The 23,413-nt window shown below is 37.6% G+C and overlaps 1 protein-coding gene across 2 annotated transcripts in view; it reads left to right on the forward strand.

The window, feature by feature from the left end:
- The window catches only part of LOC149785012 (core alpha-(1,3)-fucosyltransferase-like), a 104,105-nt gene that overhangs the window by 32,955 nt on the left and 47,737 nt on the right, over window positions 1-23,413 (forward strand). Inside the window, exon 1 of one of the 2 annotated variants that reach the window (XM_089978711.1) lies at window positions 15,405-15,504. The exons of the other annotated variant lie outside the window; for it this stretch is intronic. The gene's annotated coding sequence lies outside the window, so the exon portion shown is untranslated. Of the gene's footprint in view, window positions 1-15,404; window positions 15,505-23,413 lie in introns of those variants that run through there. 2 annotated transcript variants of the gene reach the window in all.

Raw genomic sequence — 23,413 nt, forward strand, 5'->3', positions numbered from 1 at the left:
TGCCCTTCAGGTAACAGCGGCTCCAAAATCGGTGACGTAACGGATGTATTTGTTCTTTTATTGAACTTTTATTTCGACCAACTCTCGGTAAAGGCGTCCTCTTAACTCCGCAGCAAACCACGAATATTCTCTTACAATATTCAGGGAAACGCATAGGGAACGAATACTCGTCTTTAACGGGCTCATTTCGATGAGGGTACGATGAAATCCTCAGGAGTTTGGATGACATCCGTAGGGTGGTAGACACATGGTTTTACGTGGAGGATGACATCACCATGAAAACCAGTAAAATGATAATGTGTTCTGTAACGAGTGGCATCGCTTTAGCATCCGTCAGGTTTGACACGCGCATCAACACTTTCCATGGTAGGTTTAGTGGTAGTAGTCATAACAAAGTTCCCATGATGTCCTGCTGAAGTAGTCATAACAAAGTTCCCATGATGTCCTGTTGACGTAGTCACCGCAAAGTTCCCATGATGTGGTACTGAATTGCTGGGGTTACAGGGTACGACATCGCTCACATCGAAAGGCACATCATTGCTCTCCACTTGAGAACCACCGAAATTTAATGATGTCAGTTTAAAAGTATTCATCTTTCTCGCTTGGTCTTGGTAGTTACAATGAACTATCGGTCTTGAACGTTGTCTCTTTTTATATGCTGAAAAAAATATACGTGTCAATACGGCAAAGTGAAGTGGTTGGGAAGCCGTACTCGCTTCTGGTACACAATTTGATAGACCTTTTCCAAAGGTCGACTGTCGATTTGATGTGTGGGTAAACGTAAGTTCTTGTGCGTATCGTAGGTTGTCACTTTAAAGTTTCCATCCTGTCCAGACTGCAAAATTTATGTCAGTACACCAACGTTCACCACTCGACTCGTGCGATGATCGAGAGTCAATCCTTTCACTTTACACTCCGTGTGCACTTCTCCTTATGGGTCCCGGTATTCGTAGACTAATATTTAGGACGGCCACTAGCAAAACTTAAAATCTTGTCGTCAGGGTGCTCGTCCGTTCAGGTACCTAAACGGTCTCCTTCGACTTCAGGGTGACGTTCACAAAGACGATCGATGTAGATACAACTGTCTGTGTCAAAACACAACACACGATCTTCTACTTGGTATAACGCTTCGTACAGTTTTAAGCGAGCATGGCCTCTCACGTAATCCACAATGATGACATTTCCTAATACGTCGACTTCTACAAAGTCCAGTTCTTCTTCATAATTGACTAGGATCAAGTCTTTACGAACGACGTCCACGTGTTTCATGTATTTGGTTTTGTCGTGAATCATCTGGAAGTAGCGGGAAGGTTCTGTCAGATACTCCGTTTCGGATAAACACTATCGTTGTGCCATTTTGCCCCACAAGCCATTTAACATCACTCTGGCAAACGATCGCCTTTCTTCGTTTTTTCCACATGGTCTAAAGTGATGCCTTCCTGCTCCGAGTATTTCTCTTTGAATTTCATTTGGTCTTCGGGAGTGTGGCACCAGGAAGGATAGCCAATGGCTTCTTGTTTCAGTTTCAAAAATGCGTCCACGTAGTCTACGAAAATGCCTTTCTGAGTCTCGCTCTTGTGGCATTTTTCTGTCTTGGGAAAGTGGTAACTTTCGTACTCTTCTAACACTTGGTATCCCAGGTCCAGAACTTTAAACAATTCCAAGCTGACCTACGTTCCCGTCAAGACGCGTTCTTCCTGGGTGTGCTAACAAGGTCGGTCTTGGTTGCACGTTTCGGCACAAGTACGGCACAAAGGAAACATCAGTTTTGGTAATGGTGTGGTAAAACAGTGTGTGTCTTTGGATATCCAAGCTTGCTGTAACACGAGTTCTGCTTCACTTCGCTGTTTGGCTCTGTCCGATTGTCGAATAGTTTTTCCGGCTCTTTTCCATTCTGCCGTGTCGTTCTTGTCAGCACACGTTCGTCCCACCACGATGGCAAGGGCTAAGCAAATATGCTCTTGAAGGTTGTTAATTCGAACAAAGATCGTTTTTGTGCTACGAAGGTCGTCCACCAACAACACCTTTTTGCGACCGGTCCCTTGGGGAAGAGACACGTGGGTCATGAACAGTTTCGCTTTTCCGTCAGTGATGTGAGACTTGCTTTGGATTGTTGCACGTGTTTAATCTTGTCGATGACTTTGGAAGGTGTTAATTCTGTTGGGCTGCTAAACTGGATCCGAACGGGGGACTTCAAACTATCATGATAAAGGGAACGTCTCAAGCGATCTTCTTCTTTGGCTTCACATTGCCGTTTCAGTGTGGTTAGCAAAGGAGAATCCCACTGCTCAGTAACGAACCCCTCTGCTTTCTCCAACAGTTCGTCGACTTGAAATCTTTAAACTTCACCGTGTACGTATAGGCTGTCGTTCTAAATTTTCTAGAGGAGCTATTTTCTGTCGCTCGAATGTGGTAGTACTTTTGAGGAGTTAATGGTGGACTTTCGAAGGGTGTAGACTCTCTGGGTCTGGATTCTGGCTCACTTATGTCATATTCAAATTCACTGGCATGAATTTGAGCCAAGGCTTCAGCTACTGTGCGAGGCGATATATCAAGTTTCTGCCTCTTTTTTCTGCTTTCTCCACGAAATAATGCGATCATTTAATTTTGACTTCAAAAAGTCAAATGACTACATCTTAAACGCCATGGGGCCCTATATCTATGTCAGACAGATCAGATCAGAGCTTTGCGAGGTGTCATACGAACGTTTTCTTCACACAAGCCGAGGGACTACTCCCCTTCCTTTCGATATAAAAGGTCAAGATACCTGATATATCTGTAAGAAGAAAAGACATTGGGCTACAGAGTGTCCACACAATCAAAAAAGCAAGACAGGTGTCAGAAGAAACAAAAGTCAAGATACATGTTATCATTGTCATGAGAAAGGACATTGGTCTGCAGAATGCTCTATAATATGAAAAAAACCAGGAAACAGAGGAAGAGAGGGGATCAGAACAGGAAGAGTTACCCTATCAAAAGGAAGAACCCAGACATGTCTAGAAAGAGAAAAAATATAAGAAAGGAAGACTAGGAGAAAGTGAGGAAGAAGGGGAGAGAAAACCTGTGAAAGTAAAGAAATTCAAAACACAGAGTAAACAAAGACACATAAGAAGTCTATAAACTTTTTAAAGTGTTATGTTGTGAATTGGATTGTAATATTTGTACCAGAACAAGGCCTACTTCTGGACTTGCTCGTGTCGATGGTGATTCGGTAGAAATCACTAGGGCTATTATCTAGGGTATATTAACAGGGTTGGGTTGTTTGGCTCGGGAAGGTATATTTCTCTTGGTTCGTATTAAAGAAGTCTGATACATTTGTTTCAGACTCCTTAACTCCGCCAAAATGTCTAAGAGTACCGTTACTATTTAACTTTCACTGTCCTCCTTCTCTCCTAGACCTTGTTTCTTCTCTGCTGCTGCTTTTCCTTCCTGTCGTTTTCTTCTTCTTGCCTCTTCTTCTTCTTCTTGTTGCCGTTGAAGGAGAAAAGTTTGTTCTGCTGCTTTCTGTTGCTGTAAACATTTCTCCAATTCTTCTTTCTGTCTCTGTTTAAAATCTTAGACGTGCGATAAAGAAGGAGATGGTGGCGATGGTACTGGTACCGGAACAAATTCTTGCGAAGAAGAGAAGATCGACAAAATTCCAACTAAAGTCGGTCTCTTCTTGAAGTAAGACTGTGATGACTTTGGTAGCCGCTGTTATGCCATCACTTCTCGTCTCCACGGCAGGTGCAGTCATTTCATCATCTTAATACTTTCCGTCATGTTTGAAAGTTTTGTCCCATTGATTCACTGCTCACAGACGCTACCGCATCTATATAGGGAATGTGACGTCACAGGCAGCTCTCTTCCAATTGGAAGATTTTATCCACACTGTGACTAAATTTTGTCACGCGTGTTAGGATTGGTGAAATAAACTCAATCCGTTTCGATCGCTCTTCCACTATAAATAACTGCAGTTCATTTCATTCCCTTCACCTGCTCTCGTCGCGAGACGTAAACTAACGTTGCATCATCTACTCTCGTATCGTCGATGCTGATCCGTAAGGACTTGCTTATGTATGTCAGATAATCATGGGCAATCATCCGGATCACCGATACGAGCGTTTGGAAAATAAGAATTTATGTGGCGAAAAGGGCTGTTTGAAAAGAGTCCTCATCTACGGTCCAAAAGTCAGAAGAAGTTTGAGGAAGAGAAGAATAAGTATGCGATGCCGTCTATGTTAACGGAATGGTGTTAACAAAAAAAAAAACAACGGTCGTTTTCAGGACTACTCATATGCCTCGAAAAGATATTTATTCTCTTTGCCATCTATGTGTGTGTGTGTGTGTGTGTGTGTGTGTTTATTGGTTCTATACAAACTCACTCCATTCCATTGTCCGCAGACAGACCCAATATTCTCAATGTTCAATTCTCCTTGTCGCCAAACGTGTCCATGACTTTTCAAAATCCATTGAGGCTATAGTTGCCCACGACCTTTCAAAAACCCTTGAGGCTAGGGTATCCCACGACCTTTTTGATTGGGAGTTCCATTGATGTTAGGGTGTCCCAATCCCTTGTCGCTATGTTCAATTCCCCGTTCACTCCATGTTAAATTTCCCCATGTTATGTTAAGTTCCCTTTGAGGCTAGGATATCCCAATATACTACTATCAAGGCAATGTTACTTAAATTCAGTTTATTCTTGTATTTCATTTCTGATCAAGAAATGAACTTCTTTATAACCGATTAAAAAATGTGTATCTTCTTTGGAGATAGAATGAATTTTTTTATGAACGCTTGATTCCGTGTGGTATTAGGGTTGCCATACGTCTCAATTCTCCCGGAAATGTGCTCCTTTTCGGTCCTTAAATCTTTATATAGATTCACCCACTCTACGGAGTGTCCTCTTTTTTGAAATTTCAAATATGGCAACGCTATGCAGCATGCATGGTAAAGTTCAAATGTGGCAGTGGTATGCATTATGCATGGTAAAGTTAAAATGTGGCAATGCTATGCAGCATGCATGGTAAGCTCAAATATGGCAACACTTTGCAGCATGCATGGTAAAGTTCAAATATGGAAACGTTATGCAGTATACATGGTAAAGTTCAAATGTGGCAACGCTATGCAGTACGCATGGTAAAGCTCAAATATGGCAACACTTTGCAGCATGCATGGTAAAGTTCAGATTTGGCAACGCTATGCAGTATGCATGGTACAGTTCAAATGTGACAGCGCTCTGCAGTATGCATTGTAAGCTCAAATATGGAAACACTTTGCAGCATGCATGGTAAAGTTAAAATATGGCAATGCTATGCAGTATGCATGTAAGTTCAAATACGGCAACGCTATGCAGTATGCATGTAAGTTCAAATATGGCAACGATATGCAGTATGCAAGGTAAAGGTCTTTCAGTATTTTTTATTTTAGGTTCAGACACCTTTCAGTTCAAAGTTCTATATATGTTGAAAATAGCGTTTTCCTATATATGGTAAAATCATACATGTTATTACCCTTATTCATCCGCTAAATCTGAATCACAGCTTAAAAGAACTTATTTAACGTTCTTTGCTTTGCCTTTTAATAAATTGTATCTTTTAATCCTTTATTCCCAAATATACAGGCTCTTTATCATTACTTGTAGTCTTGTCCGTTACGTTTGTATATGTTGCCCGTTACCTTTGTATATATTGTCCGTTACATATCTATCCATTGCCCGTTCCCTTTGTATATATTGCCGATTACAGATGTATATTTTGCCCATTATAGATGTAACTAATGCCCGTTATATATGTATCTGTTGACCGTTACAGATGTATCTATTGCCAGTTACAGATGTATATAATGCCCGTTACAAATGTATCTGTTCCCCGTTATAGATGTATATATTGCCTGTTACAGATGCATCTACAAAGGAGTAATATCTCTGTTCTTGGAACATTTCAGGCCAGAAACAAAAACAAATGAATGAAGAATGGTCTATGAGTACTGATGGCGTTGTGTATGTCTTTTCATGTGTATACTACAGAACAAGCATGCATCCATCCATTCATACATCCGAATATGCATCTATGCATACATACATACATACATACGACAGGGTGTAGTGTGTCGTTTGTGTAGCACTTGCTGAATCAGAGAAACTTGACGATGGGCAAAGTTATTTGGTTAAATGTATATGGCCAACTCAGAATCAAACCTACTGATGCTAATCAAGTAATTATCAACTTAAAAATAATACCATTTAAGAAAAAGTCATTCAGTCTAAACTTTATCTGTTTTAATGGCCATACTCCGGTCACCCAGATATGGTGCATTTCTTTTAGTTTAACTGTTTTCAGAGCTATCGTTCTTTAGTTGCCTAGCGTTAATATTATTTTGCGATAATGTTTTGAGTAGAGACTGAAAAATAAATACATTGCTGGCGGGGTTGCGACACTCGTGTATGCACTAACTGCATTCGTCACCCTGTTCGCTCTCTGTAATATTGATCTAAAGTTTTGATATTTCCCACTGACTCAAGATGATATATGCAAAGAAGACACATTGCATGCACATTTTCGCTGTTAAACCTCTTTTTTCAATGGTTCTAACAAGGTTTTTCAACATTAAACCTGTTTTCAATGGCTCTGACAAAGTTATTCACTGTTAAATCTCTATTTTCCATGTCTCTGAGTATGTTATTCATACGTTTATACATATTGCATGTAACAGGCATAGACTGATTTTTTATATTTATTTTTTTTTATTTTTTTCTTTTTGTAAGATTACTGAAAATTGTGTTTTCTCGAAACACGACAGGTTTAGAACCTTATTTTTAGCAAAGAATCCATTTGATTAAAATCAGATATCAATTTCACATAGAACAGTGGTGATTTGATTTAGATTGTGCTGTGTTCAGGCATGTATGTCAACATCTTGAAAATACATTTACTCATTTCACCAGCGCGGTCAAAGTTAACTCAGGCAAACAATTTTCGTTTCGACAAGCCCGACGGGCACCTCACTCTGAATACAGGATGGGCCCTAATTAAAATCAGAGGGGCCCCGCGTGTCGGGCTATCCGATTTTTTTAGCACTGCTGCTGTAGATAATAGATCTGTGAATTGATTGTTGCATTTTGTGGTCACTTACTCGGCCTTCTGCCTATTTTCGTAACTCACACGTTTACACTTTTCCCAGGATTTAAAATATCCAACGGTATGTCTGGAACAGCGCCAACTTTTACTCTAGGCCTAGCATTTGTGTATCCTAGAGCTGCCATTTTTCAGGATCCCTCTCGTAACATTCCTTTGAGAAATGTAACAAGCAGAGAGTGATGTATGGTGTTGCTTTGCAATCAACTCGCTTGTATTGATGTATCCATACTTTCTTTATAACTTTATCTTTTGGAAAAAGAAAAAAATGTTGTCCACAGGCTTTTCTTAATGTGCTATTACACTCGTAAGCAACGCAAACCGGCATTGTCTTTTACTCTGGCAACTCCCACTTGGGATGCTGTAGTCGCTACTGTGACGTAACATCTCGAAAGTAACCAAATAGGCGTAGAAATTTTGCATACGAGGTCACGGAAAATCACTCCTAGAAGATATGCTAATATTTAAGTATTGGCATTACGGTCGCAGATGATACTTCAGAATAAAGTTTTCTTTTATAGTGCTTTAATTATTATTCTATTATTTCCATTGATTTCTGGTCTCCTTTAAACCTCTATTATCATTGGTTCTAACAAGGTCTTCCACTAATTAACCTCTATTTGCAATGGCTATAACTAGGTCATTCACTGCTAAACCTCTATTTTCATTGGTTCTAACAAGGTAATTTGTGTGCCATGCTGTTGACTGCTAGGTGTGTTGCACAGGTGTATTGGGCAATGCGGCGAATAGTCATGGTCTATTAAATTGCCATCGGGCGTTCACGGGCGAGAGGACTACCTCACAGTTCAGTGGGCAGTTTGATACTTTACTCCCAAAGCCTAAGGTTATGGATACGTAAAGATTTGTGGTTCAGGGTAATAGCTGTCATTTCTTATCAAATTCTCAAATCTAGCATGTTGAGTGCCATATATTGACCCAGTTGTATTTACTTGATGTTTGAATGTGGTTTCGTATCAATACAGCACAAGGGCATATAGTTATCTAACTGTAACTATGCTTTTTTTTAGATGTGGTTTCTTCCTTAAGGGTATTTTTATAAGATAATTTTTATTTGTATTTAACTTGTCTTCCATTTATTATTATAATTATCATCATCATCATCATCATCACCGCGAATTTTATAAGTTTCATATCAAGTAACTTCAGAACATCATGTCGTAATGGACACGATACTTAGATCATCACCCTCATTCATCCTTACATCGTACGGACTCGATTATAAAAAATAGATCCGATGCGCTTTTCTGCACATCGTCAGAGGCGACAAATGGATGCTGCAGCCTCGGCGAATCATTAGTTATCATGGCGGACTTGCGACCGAAAAGGGTGAACATTGGAATCCTTCAATCGGACCAACCCATGCTGGCATCCGTCGCGTGTCTTTCGATAAGGTATTATTCTCCAACCTTAGCACTAAGTAACCTATTTTACGTTGATGTGTCGTTAACACCAAATCAAACCATTGGTCAGTCTTATAGAACACTCAGAGACTGATTAAGATTGTTGTGCCCATTTTGGGGTTTTGCAACATGTATTTGGGCCATATGACTTGAAATGACCGTAGCAGAACCTAAATATTGCATTTAATTGTTCCTGATAAGAGTATGGACATTAGCTTTGTTTAAATACACATGGTACACATATTTCATCAAGTGCCACTAACTTAAATGATTAATTTTGTCTTTTTCTTTAGTTTTTAAATCTTCTCTGAAACAACGCCAAATCCAAACATTTCAGAGCAGCTAGTATACTGAAACAACGCTTTGAAATGGACACGAGAGCAAATGCGCGGGTGACTTCACACCATATTGTTCATCTATTCAGACCTTTGAGCAAAGTTTACAAATACATGTTTAAATGGTCAACTAAAACATAAATATGAATATTTCGGACTTTGTCAGCTTTTGCTGCAATGTGGCACATAAATCTTAAAACTAACAAATTGATGACGAAATCTGTGGTCTTTTGTGCATATGGATCGATTTTAGTCTCTTTTTGAATGAAGGCAGCTTTTTTTGCCAGATCTTTTCCATATTGACTGTTGATGCCAGACGATGAGAAAATGGTACTTTTCTTTCAGCAGCGGAATGTTGTCAGGGACCAGTGACAATTTCTGTATTAATAATATCCTCAACTCTATGTCCAGATACTTTCTCATTTCCAGTCCTGCCTTCACTACTGTCTAAAATGTCCGGCAGATGTTTGTCAAATAGTCTTGTACTGTTCAACGTATATGCACATATGACATGTTAATTAGCAATTTGGAGGAGGCGGGAGCAGCTGAAGAAATGATTGGCTACATTTGATTCTAACGGATGATGCAACACGGAAGAGAGAAAAAACAGAAACCGGGGTTGCTTAGAAAGAGGCTTATATGGAGAACATAAGACCAACATGGAAAAAAGAGTTTATCATCTAAAAATCGAAAAGAAGGGAGCGGTCATAAAATAAATAAGTTATACAAAATGTCCTCGTATGAAACCGGTTATTATGTAGAGTGGGAGAATCAAAGGGTAATGGCAGAGAAAACACATGGGCTAAAGCACCCTCGCCACTGGCCGTTTAGTCGCCACTCCCTACAATTCGTCTGGTATTCCACATAGTACATATTTCAGTTATTATGTAAAGTATTGAGACTGGGAAGGCAAATTAGTTCACCAGCTCGATAAGTTTTATATGTATACACAAATGTTTCGCGTTTTAACTCCGGTAGGCACCTTGATTCAAGAAGATATGCCATTCTAACCTGTGAATTCGGATGCAGGGGGTCGCGGGTTCGAATCCCGACTGAGTCATGCCAGAGACTTATAAAAATGGTACAAGCAGCTTCCTCGCTTGACGCTCAGTGTTAATAGGTTAGTGTTAGGACTGTTCGGCCTGGTGTCAGGTAGTCCGAGTATCCTGTCATCCTTGTCACTCCATTTTTAATATTTAGACATTTATGTTGGGGTGTAGGGTCAGAAACCATTCCCTATCGAAAAGTTGGAACTGGCCGACACCATTTGGTGTCGGCATGGGGTAGCCGCTTACTAGCGGGCCCAGCAAACTTGAACGACCTTTCATCGAGATATACCTGTATGAAATCGATAATAATATGATTTATTTTTCAAATATCGTGAGCACAACATTCGTCATGTCACGTCTTTAATCCGCTGACAGACGAGATGAAAGTACGTTGCTGAAGTTTGATATTGGATCTGGCCATTTGCATTCTGAGTCACATGACTTTACAACTCTCGCAACCTACATGTTAACGGCATTTTCTCTCCCCATGTCCTTCATACCTATTTAACCCAAACAACAGTATTCTCCCTCCCACGGGAAAAAAACAAGGATAATCATAGAATCCGTTACTTGTCATATGTTCTTAGCCTTGACATTGATAGATTTCCACTATTCATAATTCAGACATTTTGAATAACAGCAGCAAAACAAAAGGACAAAAAAATTAAAACCATTCCACTCCTAACACCACAACCACATTAATATTTTAAAGCCAGTGTGCGCATCTTCATACAAACTTCAGCTATATCTCAAAGTTTCATGTTGCGCTTATTCAAGAGATGTCGAGATAACGGAAGGAAGCAAATGATTCTAAGACTTTTCGGTTGAAATTTGCTGGCGGGGGGGGGGGTACAAAAGCAGCCAAACGTACTGAAATAATGTGTCAGAAACAGGGACGTTTTTTTGATGTTTGTTGTTTTTTTTTTTGGTCTTGTTGATTTCTACGGCTCATTTAATTTAACATATAATTCCGAGGAAATGTTTGTATGGCACATTTAACATATCATATCGAGGAAATGTGAGCCAACTCCTCTTCGAAGGACACACAGAAGAAGCTGAATTGGGCTGGCCTGGGTGGGTATTGAACCTTTGACCCTTGGATTACGCATCCAACGCTCTACCAACTGAGCTACCGGTCTCCAGAAAACAAACAAACGGACAGACTGGAAATTAAAGAAAGTCTTTATTTTAAATGTGCTCAGTGTTACAGAAGATTCCTTGAGTACACCTTAACTTCGGTAACTTCTGTCATGTGAGATCAATAAGCAAATGTACAATTCGTACTAGGTCAGTGTAAGTAGCACCAGATTTGTACCATAATAAGATTTAAGTTCACGTGCATCGTGTTTCACAACTTAATTTTCCTCATTTGTCTTTTAGTTTCCGGACGTTAAATCCTCAGCTAACAACCATACAGCAAAACTCCTATTAGAAGCGAAATAATCCGGTTGAGAGGAAGTTTAGTGAATCGAAAATTGACAGCCTTAATTCCCAACCAAGGGACCTTGTCAAAAAGGACAACATAAATTCGATTGAAATTGACAACCCTAATTCCCAGTTATGGGACCTTGTCAAAAAGGACAACACAAATTCGATTGAAAAGAATCGGTAATACAAGGATGTTGAACAGACAAAATATTACTTTCACTACAAAACGAATGGATCACACAGATACTTGCTTGAATTTGATTTTTCGACAGAATTGCTTTAAAGTAAGGTTTTCACCTAGTTAAGTAGACGCTTTACCTTGGGAACAGCTTGGAACTAACGAGGAAGAATTTGATTGGGAGAGGGAATAATGGTTCATTGGAATGAATGGGAGTAAACATCTCATTTTCAAACACAGCGTCTGATTGTACATAGCTCCATCGAAATAAATCGTATGCGTGTGTGTATGTGCATGAGAGAGAGACAGAGACGGAGAGAGAGAGAACCTGCATGTAGTAAGAAATTTGGCTTGTGCAATGTGCAGTCATGAACTCATGATTCCAATGTCCAGAAATAACCAGTTCAAAATGTACTATAACACCGCCTATTTTTTTTTAAATCTCTGCCCTGTCAATATGTACTATTCCCTTGCTTCTTAAAAACTTCGTTTTAAAAAATTATCCCTTATAGTCACCAGGATATATACATTAAAGTTTCATAGTACAGAAGTATGTCATTGTATGCAGATTGGGTGTGTGAATATGATAGATGAACATAATGCGCCAGTATTCCTTGTCGTGTGTGTGTGTGTATGTGTAAGAGAGAGAGAGAGAGAGAGAGAGAGAGAGAGAGAGATTTGGATTTTTAACGTAGCGTTAACAATGTTTCAGTCAAATCGCCACGATGTATGCAGTGTGGCAGTTCATAGTGATGTCTAGCACAGGGACATCTTGACGCAGACATCTAGCATGATGTCCCACCCAGTCACATTATCCTGACACCAAGCCGACCCGTCCTAACACTAACCTCTTAATGCCGAGCGCATAGCGAAGCAGCTGTTAGTATCATTTTTTGTAATTCTCGGTATGACTCGGCCGGGGATCGAACCCACGACCTTCCGCATCCAAAGCGGACGCTCTAACCACTAGGCCACGAGAGGGAGAGAGAGAGAGTGTGTGCAAGTACTTTATTAAATATAACCTGTAACTATTTTGACGATCACCTGGCTGATGTGTCTTTTACAACTAAGTGGGTTATCCTTGATAAATAATGACTGAATAATAATAATAATAATAATAATATGGTGTTATCAAAAAGATTAATCGTGTGTCAAATGAGATGTTCTTTTAGATAAATATTACACAGCATTCATTAAAAAAAAAGGATATTATTTTTAAAAATCTGATGAAAATGCTACTTGTTTTGATGGCTAGTAGTTACAACTGTAAACTGTCAATAGACTGCATTATTGTTTATATCAACGATTTTCGAAAGTGTTTGAAACGTTCCTTTGTGCCCATGTATGTTGAGAGTACATCATAATATGTGATGAGAAATGTTGGCATTGTTAACAGCAAACTAAATGGAGATGTACAATGTGCAACGAAATGAATTATGACGATAAACTTGCATTTCTGGTAACTTTGTTAATACTCCTTGCGTAACATAGCGGGAAGCTAAATGTAGAGTGTTGTTATTAGAAGTAATTGGTGCTAAAATTGAAACGATTAAATGTGGCCTACTTGTATATATTGTTATTGATCATAGTTTTCTTGGTCCAGCAACGTGAGAAACTCATAGTAATATATTTAAAAATAGGAATCATGAAATGGTTAGAGGTTTAATGGTTTTATATAATTTAGCACAAGAGTATGTTAATGTTATTTTTGGATTTTGTAACGAACATCATTAGAACGACGAGTACACACACGGTCGAGTGAAGGCAGTGTTTTATAATTAAATGTTTATTTCTTCATTGCCTTTTCAGTTTATTGTGATCAGACCTGTATGAACGAAAAAAATTATAAGAATTTGTCCCCTCTCCCTGGCAGTACTTTTCCGATATTCACATAAAATGCGTGTAAAATATTTGCAAGCTACACTGACGTCATTTTGGCTTACATCTACAAGGCAATGTGATCATATCATTTTTCCTGTGTATAAAAAAAACAATGTTGTGAATGAAAAACAAAAAGACAAAATAAACACACAAAAAAACATAGAAAGAATAAAATAACAAACCAAATACTACTTAATAAACGGCAGAAAAATAAAAACCTGAAACTTTGATCCAATACAAAATTTTGATATGCCAGAGAGAGAAAGAGAGAGGCCCTTACATTCCAAATGTTCATCCAAGTTACATTCTGACCTGTACATTTTAACAGTGTTACATCTAGCACTGCAAAGACGAGTCGATAATTCCAACAGGATTGAATAATTTAGATTCGTGCATTTTTTTTTTTTTTTTTTTTTTTTTTTCATTTTTTTTTTTTCTTCATTTTTTTTAGTTTTCCTTTTTGGCCCGTTGAATATTTTCATATTTTACACACACAAAAGCGAAACTTTTACAGAAGCTAATATTCTTTTCAGCTGTAATTCCAATTTAACTACATCATTTAATCTCTATTCTTATAGCTTGGACTTTACCATACTCACCCATGAAAATATTGAATCTGTCCTTTACTTTGGTTGAAAAGTTGTAGATACCGAGTTTAAATGAACGCTAGCGTTAGGATTTAAAGAGATGATAAGTGTGCATTTCTAATGAATTTAGTATGGATAGACCCCGATACAGCAAAGAAGTTAAACAGTTTGAATGAATCGACTGGTGAGTAGAGGATCCATGTTTTAAAACGATCAAATCAAGTCAGCCTATTTTCGCATGTGCAACCGTACAATCTCAATCTCTCTCTCTCTCTCTCTCTCTCTCTCTCACACACTCAGACGAGGATATATAGATAAAAAGTACATTTCCGTGGATACAGTCGATGAATAAACCTACATTAGTCTAAATTGGCTTCAGCGGCTTCGTTTAGTTTTTAGTCGAGAAGACTATTGCTTGGATACAAAAATTTATTTGTTTAAATATGTTTTTGCTTTACTTTTGGGGGTGGGGTGGGGGTATTTCTAGGGTCCCTAACACTGCCAACTTGTTTGCGTTTCCATTCGAAAGAGTTTCTTTACAAACATGATCGCCATATTTGCAACGGCATCTGTCTTCAGACAACAGTTGTGATGTAGTTCACTGTCTTAGATAATCTCAGGGCTTTTTCTGTAAATGTTTGGAGCTGTACCTCGTTGAACACATGTATATGTATGTATTTGTATTATAAATATTAAAGATTGACATTGTAAATATTGGACGTCTACAGAATTTTTACAGAAATGAACTGTTCTTAAAACCAGAAAAGGACAATGAATATGTTTATATGGAGAGCTACCGTTTGGTTTGAAACGTCAAGCTGACAGTGTTAGGGACCCCCTGGTGACGGTCAGGTTGTAGTCTTCACCTGCCTTCCCGTTTGTATACACCCCACCTCCACCGATTTCAATAACGAAAAGAACGAAGGAGAATTTAAAATAATGTACAGAACATAGTCATTTCTTTCGTCAGTTTATATTTTCTGAGATGGGTGGTTGGGGTACTAACACTATCATCGTCTTCTCGTTTCATACTAAACGGAGAGCGGGGTTTCTACATCAGCATGACGCGATATTGTATACCCTAGGCGAGTCTATATTTCTCACTCAACAGTGAGTGACGCAGTTATATCCCTTGCCACTTGCACATTTGTACAGGCCAATTACCCTCCTTGTCAAAACCGCGTGAAAGACAGATATATCATTCCTTTCCTTTGCTTGATTTTCCTAACATGTTTAAATAACTTTTCAGTATGTAATGGTTGGTGCTTATATTTAAATGTTTAATGTCAGCAATTTGACATATAATACACGTTTCAGTCTTGTATCAAGCTGAATTATGTACATGTTCGAACAATATAACAGTATGTAACAGTTAGAAACTCAAAATTTATATACATTTTGAAAAAAATCTGCTCTTTCTATTCAACCGGGACGCTTGGACCAATACAGTGTCTGCATAAAGTGTTTTTCCGTGGGAAGTAATAGAGCCAGTCTTCCCCTATTGTTTCAGGTAAAATTTCAAGTAACAATTTGTTTGGTGGGTTGGGTTGGGTGGGTTAGTGGATGTGGTTTGTAATAAAGTATGTACTTATTAAGAGTGGAACCAGACAAGCATAATAAACAATCTTATTTCAATGTTCTTGTATTTCATTGGCATAGATGTTTAACATGTATAAAACAATGACTGATTTAACAGTATTATCTGATTCAACAGTGTGTTATGTATATTTAATTATATTATTTGTTGGCTTTTTTATTGATCGTATGTTATATACATCAGTATTTCGTACATAACCTTGTCTAAAATCAAATTCATATTATATATGACCAGGAACATTTATTCTTTAAACAACATACTACATAGCTAATATTTCTCAACGAGTGTGGATTAAATATTCAGATCATTATCAGTGGAAATGAACATGTTTATTTGGACCTGGAACTAGCACATCAGATTTCAATTTGGAAATTCCTAAACTTTTGATAACTTCGAATTTAATTTTTTTTTGAAGGAGACATACCTACATCTAGGCTCTGTTATTGTGTCTTAACATTTTACATGATGTTATTTACTCTTTGTGTGTGCGATTTGGATTTTTTACATAGCTTTAACAAATTTTTAGTCATATCTCTAGAATGTCTGCAGTATAACAGTTCATAGTGATGTCTAGCTTTGGGGCATCATGTCGCAAACATAAGGCATCGTGTCCGGCCCAGTCACATTAACCTGACACCAAGCCAACCAGTCCTAACATTAACTTCTTAACGCTAAGCACCAAGTGAGGGAACCTCTAGTACCATTTTTATAAATCTTTGGTATGATTCGTCCGGGGGTTCGAACCCGCGACTTCCCATATCCGAAGCGGACGCACTAACCGGCGACTGGAGTGGACTGGTGTTTACTCGAAAAATTACTTATTCTTGCCTTAACATCCTGAAGCACAATCAGTCTTACTGCTCAATACTATTCTTGGACAGAAACTTTAATTTGGAATTATAGTGAATTCAGACAAGAACGTTTAGTGCGGTTAGCACATTATCACAATCCTGGCCACTGTCACATTACCTTGTTCGAAACTACAGGCACATCAACACATTCAATATTTGAACTTTTTTGAAAAAACAGCAGAATTAAATTGGAACCTAACGTATTTGGACTTGTAATAGAACTTTAAGACTATTGCGGATTTAATTCAAAACAAAAGTTCTGTTAAAATTTTCACTTTGTATTCTAGGGAAATAAATTACTTGTTGAATTTCTCAAAACTTGTTGGGGTTTTTTTTCTGTTGCTTAGTTTAAGACCATAGATTGCTAACAAGTGTATAATTTAAACTACATTTCCATTTCTATATAAATTTCATTTCATTTCCATATAAAATATCAGTTTTTCCTTCTCTTCTCTTTTAAATTTAACTGCAAGTTGAATTTTATTGACCTTTGATTTGAATATTAATATTTGATCTGTGCAGTAATTTGTGTAATGTACAGATCTAAATAAAGATTCAGAGACAGTCACAAAGAAATAACACAATCTAAGTCAGAGTTTCGTAAATAATTTCACAAAAAACCACAATGTAGACACGTGTGAAAATTGTGGCTCTTTTGTAGAATATTTTGTGCACAAGGAGATTGAGAATAAAAAGATTAAAGCCCCATCGATTAGATGGGCCCCTCCATAACAGCATGGTCCAATGAATGTAACAAAAAAAAAAATTATACCACACCGATATTGTAGATCCCTTCCTTTGATTACATAATTTGTTAATTTCATTACAAATATGAACATGGAATAAAATGCCTTTCGTTTGGTGCAGATCATGTATGAGTGGAAAAGATTAATAATAATAATAATCATCATCATCACCAACGTTACTAATACACTGTGATGGTGAACATTTCAATTTTATGCAAATACGCTGGTACAGTTTGTCAACACCAACTCCATAAATAATGAAATATGGTTTCCAATATATATATATAGGGTCTAATGAATGTACATTAATGTTACAAATCATGAAACAACTTACTGTGCAGATTCTCAAATTTAAGCCCCCCACCCATTTTGTGCAATATTTTGGGAAATATTACAGTGATTTTAAATATTGTAAGCATATGATGGACTGTTGACGTTCTGTACACCTATATGTGAAGTAGTAGTAGTAGCAGTACATCACCCCTTTGCTGAAAATGGACATGTCCAGGAACTAAAATTAACCGCGAGCACGATCGTCTTTTACACTGGCAACTTCCGCTTGGTTTCGAAAGCGATGATGTTATGGGACCTTAGTAATACTCAAGTTAGAAACTTTAATTGATGAATGAAATGACTGAGCTATGTGAATTTTTTGTTATCTCCTTGTTGCTTGTCGTTGTTAACTTATACTGTATCTATTTTTCATATACTTACTACTTTGGTTCATTGTTGTGTTTCGGGATCCTACGTCATCAAGCACTTGATTAACCTAATGTAATCTATGTTGAACGGGAGATAAAGTCGTACATACATACATACATACATACATCATGTATACGCGCATAGAAACATACATACATGCATACATGTTTTGTAGTAAGAAAGATGCATGTTGTTACCATTTGTATACAGTTTTCAATTTTGTGTCTTTCTTTTTATTTTGTCAGACTAGATACGGATCATTTATTCAACTTATCAGCCACCAACTTTAGAAGTCATTATAGATTAATTCTCAAAAATAATCCAGAAACATATAAAAATCGGCGTCGTTCCTTTTCCAAGGTCATTGTTAATCATGTAACAATCTATGTTTGATGTAATGACACTCGCTGTAGCATTAGCAGTTCCAGACAAATATGTAAAAAAAGAAAAAAGGTTGGGGTCATATTCTGTCATGGAATATTTAGGTCCAAAATTTCCTAGATATAATTTTATGATTGTATGTATTAATATGTTTCATCTTGTGAAGACGTTAGTTGACGCAATCTTTCTCTTGTATATGTTCTCGGGTCTATTTTTTGGCTCATGATTATATAAATATATATATACACATTCCTTCCGATTTCTTTTAATATATCATTTCTTCGCCATACATGATTACGTAGTCACACTTGGCATGTTAGTTGCCTACACATTTAATGTATGGTAGGCAGATATTGCCTTTGGAACCACCGCGCTTTTTTTTTTTTTTTTTTTTCGTGTTAAATCTATTATCTTTCAGAATAGTTTATAACAACCTATATATTTTTTTAACTTGAAAATAACTTTTTTAGCTCAGGGGAATTTTGTTGATTTTAACGGCACTTTAGCTCCTTATTGATTATATCGTGGGGAGGAAGCTTGATCTAAGTGCCTTTCCAAGGAGGCAGCCGATCCAGATTGTCCTGAACTATTATTGAAACTGAGACTCTTGGATTACGTGTCCAACGCTCTGCCAAGTCAATTACCGCGGCTCACTTACAGAGTATATTGTGTGTCTGAGGGAGCTTCCAGGTGGTAAAACCTTCCCAGTGCTTTGAGTGGCGTAGCTAGTCTATTTGGGTCCCTATGCAAGGCTTACCGATGGGCCCCTGCCTCTATTTCTATTAATATCAAATGCCAACGCCATATTTTATACTCGTAAGTATGTATTATCAATTACGGTATTGGATGGGTGGAATATTTCCTACCCTAGTTTCTTCTATAGTGTAAAAAAAAAATAAGTTGTTTGGACGGGCAAATTGACCTCCTATATTCGCGGACCCCTATGCTGTGCACATTTTTGCTTATCGTAGCTACGCCTCTGTACGCTTTCCTCCGACCCCTTAGTGTGTTCGGTTCACACACCACCCCCATTTCAGCTGCTTCAAGTGTTCCCTAGGTCATGGATAAAATTTGGAAAATAAAATATAAGCAGATAGTGTTATGCGTGTATTTAGCTGGATTGCACGTCAGTGTGCCATATTTTTGGTTGCCAATTTGCATCATGCGCTTTTATTGTCTGATACTTCTTGGGGGGGGGGGGGAGATTTCACTAGCAGATATTACAATGTTCTTGTCGCTTGATCATTATCGGAAATCTAAACTGTATTATGTTATATTTTATTAAAAATTGTTACCTGGCGCACCTGGTCGACTGCTCAGTAAATATATAGATATAATCAAAATGCAGTAAGAACTAAAATAATTTATACTCTTTAATTAACCTAACTAATATTGTTCTTAAGCTGATAAAAAGGCAGTAAACAAAAATCCCGGATGTCATGCAACTGGTGTGGCATTGTAGTTCCTCTAGTTCATATAATTGTGAAGAAAAATTTCGTTTTACAAACAAAAGCAAAATTAAACATATACCCTACCCTGATCACCACTAGCAATTATTTCTAAGCGGAATAGAAGTTCGTATTGGAAATAAATAAGCACAAGCTACCGGTCTTCCTCGGGTAACTTCTATGGGGTGATGGAAGATCCCGCCTTCCGCATGTTGAAAATCTCTCATAAATCAGAGTGCACAAAAGGGGTATATATACCTGGAGATTTTTTGAAGCACTAAATTACATATTATTTTATTTTACTTTATTTATAATACGTTTTATTTAAGCTGCTATTCAAAAGCACAGCCCGTATGGTACATGGTATTGTTTATGGTGTGAGACTTTTAAAATATCTGAAGCCCATTCATTTCCAGGTTTTCCAATACATACCTGGAAAATATCATTGTCTCATATTAAACCGGTTTCTAGCGTCTTGGAATTGAGTTTTATTGCAGTGCCCACTAGTTTAATTATTTTGCAATTATGTCGAGTTCATACTACAGACGATACTTTTGAATTAAAAAATAATTAATTTATCGATATATCTTATTGTACAATACATGTATGTGTGTGTGATTTGGATTTTTAACGTAGCTTTAAACAAATTTCAGTCATATCGCTACCATGTCTGCAGTGTGGCAGTTTACAGTGATGTCTAACACTGGGTCATCATGCCGCAGACACGTATCATGTTGTCCCACCCAATCACATTATCCTGACACCAGGCCGACCAGTCCTAACACTAACTTCTTAATGCTATTAGTACCATTTTTGTGAGTCTTTGTTATGACTCGGCCAGAGATAGAACCCACAACCTCCTTATCCGAGGCGGACGCTCTAACCACTAGTCCACCGGAACAATACTTGCAAGATAAGTCGTGAAGAGTTGAAATACGTAACCAAAAAAATAAACACTCTACACTCAAGGGTCGCACGGCACTATTGTTCCGATATCTTTGATCAAAATATTGTTTACGGATTTATCAGATATTGTTTGGCAGATTATATTGAAAGTATAGTATGCATTATTTTAGGTTTAGGTTCGTGCTTTTTTTCCTTTTTGGCCCGTTGAATATTTCCATATTTTACACACACAAAAGCGAAACGTTTAAAGAAACTAATATTCTTTTCAGCTTTAATTCGAATTTCACTACATCACTTAATCTCTATTCTTATAGCTTGGACTTTACCATACTCACCCATGAAAATATTGAATCTGTCCTTTACTTTGATTGAAAAATTGTAGAGACAAAGTGTGTTTAAATGAACGCTATGGTTGGGATTTAAAGAGATGATAAGTGTGCATTTCTAATGAATTTAGTATGGATAGGCACCGATACAGCAAAGAATTTAAACAGTTTGAATGAATCGACTGGTGAGTAGAGGACCCATCTTTCAAAACGATTAAATCAAGTTAGCCTATTTTCGCATGTGCAACCGTACAATCTCGATCTCTCTCTCTGTCTGTCACACACACACACACACACACGCGCGCGCGCGCGCGCACACACACGAGGATACATAGATTCAAACGTACATTTCCGTGGATACAGTCGATGAATAACTAAACTAGACCTACATTAGTCTAAATTGGCTGCATCCGCTTCGTTTAGTTTTTAGTCGAGGAGACTCTTGCTTGGATATAAAAACCTCTTTGTTTAAATATCTGTTTTGCTTTGCTTTGGGGAGGGGGGGTAACATTCGGGGGGGGGGGGGTTTACAGAGGGTCCCTAACACTGCCAACTTGTTTGCATTTCGATTCAAGAGTTTCTTCAGAAACACGGTCGCCATATTTGCAACGGCATCTGTCTTCAGACAACAGTTGTGATGTAGTTCACTGTCTTAGATAATCTCAGGGTTTTTTCTGTAACTTTTTGGAGCTGTACCTCGTTGAACACATGTATATGTATACAAGAGTTCCTTTTTTTCATTTGTTCAATTTGTATTTTAAATATTAAAGATTGACATTGTAAATATTGGACGCCGACAGAATTTTTACAGAAATGAACTGTGCTTAAAACCAGAAAAGGACAGTGAGCAGCCCGTCTTCTTGTTTATATGGAGAGCTACCGTTTGGTTTGAAACGTCAAGCTGACAGTGTTAGGGACCCCCAAGTGATGGTCAGGTAATAGTCTTCACCTGCCTTCCCGTTTTATATACACCCCACCCCCACCGATTTCAATAACGAAAAGAACGAAGGAGAATTTAAAATAATGTACAGAACATAGTAATTTCATTCATCAATTTATAATTTCTGAGATTGATGGTTGGGGTACTAACACTGTCATCGTCTTCTCGTTTTATACCAAACGGCGAGCGAGATTTTTACATTAGCATGGCGCGATATTGCATACCTTAGGCGAGTCTATTTCTCTCACCCAACATTGAGTGACGCAGTTATATCCCTTTGCACTTGCGCTCTTTTTTTTTTTTTTTACAGACCAATTACACTGCTTGTCAAAACCACGTGACAGACAGATGTATCATTCCTTTCCTTTGCTTGATTTTCCTAACATGTTTAAATAACTTTTCAGTATGTAATGGTTGGTGCTTACATTTAAATGTTTAATGTCAGCAAATTGGGATATATTTCACTTTTCAGTCTTGTATCCAGCTCAGTTATGTACATGTCTGACATAATTAACAGTGTGTTATGTAAATATGTAATTGTGTTATGTAAATATGTAACAGTTAGAAACTAAACATTTATATACATTTTGAAAAAAAATCTGCTCTTTCTATTCAACCGGGACGGATAAAGTGTTTTTCCATGGGAAGTAATAGAGCCAGTCTTCCCCTATTGTTTCAAGTAAAATTTCAAGTAACAATTTGTTTGGTGGGTGGGGTGGGGTGGGTCGGTGGATATGGTTTGTAATAAAGTATGCACTTATTCAGAGTGGAATTATAAAAGCATAATACACAAGCTTATTTCAATGTTCTTGTATTTCATTGGCAAAGATGTTTAACATGTATAAAACATTGACTGATTTAACAGTATTAACTGATTCGGTGGTGTGTTATGTATATTTAATTTTATTATTTGTTGGCTTTTTTATTGATCGTATGTTATACAATCAGTATTTTGTACTTAACCTTGTCTAAAATCAAATTCATGTTGTACATGACCAGGAACATTTATTCTCTAAACAACATACTACATAGCTAATATTTCTCAACGAGTGTGGATTAAATATTCAGATCATTATCAGTGGAAATGAACATGTTTATTTGGACCTGGAACTAGGACATCAGATTTCAACTTGGAAATTCCTAAACTTTTGACAACTTCGAATAATATTTTTTAAAGGAGACCAGACCTACATCTAGGCTCTGTTATTGTGTCTTAGCATTTTACATAATGTTGTTTACTCTGTGTGTGTGTGTGTGTGAATGTGTGCGATTTGGATTTTTAACATAGCTTTAAAAAAAAATTCAGTCATATCTGTAGGATGTCTGCAGTGTAGCAGTTTATAGTGATGTCTAGCAGTGGGGCATCATGCCGCAAACATATGGCATCGTGTCCCGCCCAGTTACATTATCCTAAAACCAGGCCGACCAGTCCTAACATTAAACTCTTAATGCTAACCGCCAAGTGAAGCAACCTCTAGTACCATTTTTATAAGTCTTTGGTATGATTCGTCCGGGGGTTCGA

The sequence above is a fragment of the Sinohyriopsis cumingii genome, chromosome 13, assembly GCF_028554795.1.
Source record: "Sinohyriopsis cumingii isolate HCF-2022 chromosome 13, ASM2855479v2, whole genome shotgun sequence".
NCBI lineage: Eukaryota > Metazoa > Mollusca > Bivalvia > Unionida > Unionidae > Sinohyriopsis > Sinohyriopsis cumingii.